This window comes from Mastomys coucha, unplaced genomic scaffold, assembly GCF_008632895.1.
Source record: "Mastomys coucha isolate ucsf_1 unplaced genomic scaffold, UCSF_Mcou_1 pScaffold5, whole genome shotgun sequence".
NCBI lineage: Eukaryota > Metazoa > Chordata > Mammalia > Rodentia > Muridae > Mastomys > Mastomys coucha.
In genome coordinates, this window is record NW_022196911.1 from 1,557,506 (window position 1) to 1,562,905 (window position 5,400).

Genomic DNA, 5,400 nt, shown 5'->3' on the forward strand with positions numbered 1-5,400 from the left:
TTTGGTGCATGCTGCTACATACAGATGTGGTTGTGAAATAGTTCAAATCAGGGCCCACTGAGTGTCCTCACTGGACTTTTAGGAATGTGTTCACTGAGACAGCCAAATTTTATTTCATTTGGTTTGGCTCATTGCACTGGCTGTGAATCAGAAAGTATTCATTTTAATATCTGAGTGGAAATTTATTTACAAACACACTGCTGCAGTTATTCTTTCAGAGGGCTTAAAGTTTTTGTTTAATTTCCTCAAAAATTTGCTTTCTAGTCTGTCTTTCCATCCTGAGCTTATGCCAGGATGTTGAAGGGCTTTTTAGAGAATTAAAAAAAAATACATGTCCTGATGCACAGATAAATGTAATCTTTCACATGGTTCATCTTTCCTGTCTGGTGGGAGCGACTGGTCTGGAGATGATTACTCTGCTGATTCTGAAATGCTTTTCAAAGATACAGTGATTTATTTAGCTGTTGCACTATCATTATAAGCATAATTTAATGCTTAAGTATTCTGAGTTAATATTGAGTTCTTTCTTCTTAGCCAATCATGGCAGTATTCTAAGAAGAAAAAGAAAAAGAAAAAGAAAAAGAAAAAAAAAACCCCAAAGACCCACAAATGAGACAGATCTGCATTTTAATGATGGTTCTACCATCTACTAGCCAAGAGACCTTGAACAAGTCAGTCAGCTCCCTGGTGTCTCAAATTATGACTCTGTGACTGGAGCAACCCAGCTCATTGTGATATTGAGATGAGACACAGAGTGGAACCCACCAAGCACATCACTAGTTTATGAGGAGTCCATGGTGTCTGCTGCTAGTTAGTCAGTCCTTGGCCACAGAGATTGTCATATAGGACCAAATCAGAATAGGATCAATCAATCCAACCTTGATTCATTTTTCTGCTTTCTCACATAGATACTTATGACAGCTCCAAGTTCATTTTACAAAAGCCATACACAACAAAAATGTACTCGTGCAGCCATTGAAAGTGTGTAGTTCAGTGGAATTAGTTTCATTTATGTTGTATGAGGAGAAGTTGTATGAGAAGGTTGAAACCATGCCTTTTAAGCAATAACTCCCACTTCCCCGTGGATCTCGATAGCCTAATTCCATCACCACGGTGTGTCTCTGTGGGTGTAACTATTTTAGGTACTTCATATACCCAGAGTCACTTTTATCCTTTTGTGTCTGACTTCTCTCTCTTAGTATTATGTTTTCCAGATTCAATCATGCCATAGAATACACTGGAATCTCAATGTTTTTAAAAGTGTAATGTTAATTCTGTTGTATTTATATAAGCACACCTTTTGTGTGTTTATTTAATTCAGTAGACCCTGAGTTATCTCTGCCTTTTGGCTATTATGAGTAATGTTGCTTTGACTGTTGACATACACATACACATATCTAAATTTCTGCTTTCAATCATATGCATATGTATGTGTATGCTAGAGCCTAGGACATTGTTTTAGATTCATCTCAGTTGCTGTGATAAAACACTGACCATAAACAACTAAGGGCAGTAAAGAATTTATTTTTATCTAATGGGTTGTGTCAGTGAGAGAGGTCAGGGCAGGGACTCAAGCAGTAATTTGAAGCAGAAACCATGGAGGAATGCTCTTGCTGACTTGCTGAAAGGCTTACGTTTGGCTAGCTTTCTCAGGACATTTTAGCCCAGGGAATGGTGCTGCCCACAGTGAGCTGGGCTCTCATATCAATTAGCGATCCCCACCCACCCCACACACAGATGTGCCCACAGATCAACCTGATCTTGGCAATCCCTCCACCTCCAAACTCTCCACTCATTGAGTGTGTACCTGAAAGGGGAATTACTGAGTATCTTACCTCCAATTTCATTGTCTTGATTTTAGACTATCTTCATTTACAACTATCTGCTTGACAGCTGGTTGATGGCTTATTGAACTTTCCTGACATGTTTAGAATTGTTCTACACCCCCTCTTTCCATCCTCCCTCATAAATCAGATCCTCCTTCTGATTAACAGTAAGGGCAATTTTTAGGACATCCTGGAGCAAAGCAGGAACTTTTCACTTCCTTCTCCTCCTCCTCCTCTAGCCCCAGATATTTGGCAATCAGTTTAAACCTTCTCATCTCCTCTAGCTTCATGTGCTTGACTACTTAAAGATGACTAAATATCTATTTTGATATGAATTCTTCTAGGGCACAATTATGAATACTTATAATCTATCATTTTTTATGTCAGTCATTCCCACACTCTTACATTCACTTGAAAATCTTTTGAACTCTTTCCCATCTTGTTAAATTCCTTGACAGTCTTCCCTTTCTTTTGTTGGTGGTCCCAGCAGCACTGTTTGAACCTGGTTCTCAGTTTTTCCTGGCCTCTCTCATAGCATTTTCTTCCTTTGGTACTAGTGATTGATGTGTGTGAAACTCCAGGGATGAAACTTCACTCAATGGGCAGGAGTAGACTCAGGAATTCCCCATTTTCTTCAGGATGTAAGGCAGGGTACTTAGTACCCATGATTCTATGTAAATAATATCCAGATACCTGGCCTGTGGCTCTCATCCGAATAATGTTAAGTGTTTTTTCTTATCCCAATGTCCAATATAAGTTTGTTTTGATACATCCTAAATATTTTCAAAATACAGGCAGTCAGTGACATCAGCTTGGCTATGTTAGTGCCCTGTTGTACTTTATGCACAATCATCCTGGATCTCAGAACCCTCATTGGTCAGAGAGTTGCTGAGAACCCTACCATAATTGCAGGTAGAAAAATAGATACTGTTCTTGAACAAAGAGCTTGTTGAACAAGTTGAGCCTTCAGTATATGAAGGTTAAAGGGATGGGTCAGTTCAGTCTCTAATAGGAGGGAAACCATGTTTCTAAATCCATCTGTTTTTCTGGGTGGCTTTGAGCCACTTTAAAACCTTTATCACAGTCCTACAACTGTAAAATGTGGATTACTATAATTCCTTTTTCATAAAGTCGATGGGGGATTGAATCAAGCAATCCATGCATTATATAGCACTTGGAACATCATGTTCAGAATGGAATAAGCTGGTTTTCATGGAGAGAATGATCAAATGAGTGTTGTGAAAGGGTCTCCACACTCCACTAGTTGACCTCAAGTCAGATGAACTTGTAAGGAGGCCACGCTTTTTCTGGGAGGTTGCTACTCACCTCTCCCTGGCACCTAGTTTGTACAGCAGACCTTTGAAAATCAGCCCAAGTATGAATTTTCTCAGAACAATCTCAAACGATGATTTCCCAGAACTATGTGTTGACATGTATTCCATACCTTATGACCTGAAGAATAACAATGATGATCCCTCTTACTCATGACAGTTTGATTCTATGTTTATAAAATTTGACAATGGCATGAAAAAGCTTATGTATGCAGCTGGAGCCATAGGTCCTTCCATGTGTACTCTTTGGTTGGTGGCTTAGTCCCTGGGAGCTCCGAGGGATCTGGTTGGTTGATATTGTTGTTCTTCCTATAGGTTACAAACCCCTTCAGCTTTCTCTAACTTCTCCATTGGGGACCCCATACTGAGTCCAACATTGGTTGTGAGCATCCGTCTCTGTTATTTGTCAGGCTCTGGCAGAACCTTTCAAGAGATAGCTATATCAGGCTCCTGTCAGCAAGCACTTCTTGGCATCTGCCTTGTTGGACATCAGTGGGAGGAGAGGCCCTTGGTCCTGTGAAGGCTTGATGCCCCAATGTAGGGGAATGCCAGGATGATGTGGTGGGAATGGGTGGGTGGGATAGGGGAAGGGAGGATGGGATGGGGGTTCCAGAGGAGAAACCAGGAAAGGGGATAACATTTGAAATAAATAGAATATCCAATAAAAAGCTTATGTATTCAGTAGATTCACATTGGATGATGAACTTTGATTCTTTTCCAAGCCAGAAATGTACAGTTTGACTCTGGTTAGGATGACTGGCAATAGAAGTGATCACCACTTCAGATAAGCACAATGGTAAAAGTCGGATATCAAAGTGTTACAGAGCCAGGGTGCTTGGCAGCTCTGATGTATTGAGCACAGTTTTAAGATGTGATGTTTAGCATGTGACAGGTTTATCATGATGTAAGTCTGCTATGTCATAGGGTGTCTGCATAGCCCTTTACTAATGAATTAAAATGTCAGTTTTCTATTGCCTCAATGTCTGCAGGATCTAAACATAAGATTAATGTAAATCTACAGAGGTTTTAACGTTGTATTTAACACTCTACAAGTATATGCTGATACTTAAAGAAATAAATCCAGATTTAATTTTTATTTGGCATTTTTAAACTATTTAGGCACAACTCCTGAATGCTTCAAATTCTAATGAACTCTGGTTAATTTTATGGAAAATTTTGGTAATGGTTTCTAATAAAGAGAAGGTAAACATAGCTGGAATACATAGGTGTTACCTTAATAAATGTATCAGTAAGATATATGGTTCAGTGATTAAGAGCATTGGCTGCTCTCCCAGAGGACTCAGGTTCAATTCCTAGCTCCCTGCTCATAACTCTCTGTACCTTCAGTACTATGGGGTCTCACACCCTCTTCCAGACAGACATTCAGGCAAAAGACCAATGCAGATAAAATAAGAATCAATAAATCATTTTAGGGGCTGGAAAGGTGGCTCAGAGCCCTGGCTACGTTTCCAGAGGATGGGGTTTGATTCCCAGTACCCGTATGGTGGTTTACAACCACTCATAACTCCAGTTCCAAGAGATACAACCCCTTCTTTTGACTTCCACACAGACCAGGCATGCATGTGGTGTACATATATACATTTGGACAAAGCACTCATACACATGAACGAATTTAAAAAGTTAAAAAAGAGAGAGAGTAAAATGATGTGAAATAAATGAGAATGGCATGTTATTTGTGGGCCAAGAAGATGTTTCAGAGAGTTAAAGCACCTGCTTAAGCCCAAAGGCCCGAGTAAAAGCCCCATAGCCCACAGCAATCCAGCCAAAATCCAGCCAGTGTCTAACATTGGAAATTGCAACACTACTGTAAAGAGATGGGAGGCCAGGACAAAATAACTAGCCAGAAGCTCGTAGGCCCCTGGCCTGGAGGGCACATAGTGAAGGATCCTGCCTCAACAACCTGGAAGGAGAGAATTGACTCCTCATGTTGTGCCTTGACATGCACGTGTTCATTCTCTCTCTCTCTCTCTCTCTCTCTCTCTCTTCCTCCCTCTCTCTCTCTCTCTCTCTCTCTCTCTCTCTCTCTCTCTCTGTGTGTGTCTGTGTCTGTGTGTATATACACAAAGTAATAACAAATGAAATATTTTTAGAAGTTTTGTGCAGGTTCTCTAGTGGGGCAAGATTGACTGCAACTGGCTTTTACTTGAGGTGTGGTACCACGGCCTGGGTTTTCTCGCGGGGGCCCCTTGTTCCGCAGGACACGGGATTCTGGCCAGGTGGGC

The 5,400-nt window shown here is 40.6% G+C and overlaps 1 protein-coding gene across 4 annotated transcripts in view; it reads left to right on the top strand.

Moving 5' to 3' along the window:
- Window positions 1-5,400, top strand: part of Esr1 (estrogen receptor 1) — a 381,713-nt gene that overhangs the window by 168,380 nt on the left and 207,933 nt on the right. The gene's annotated exons all lie outside the window — the stretch shown is intronic.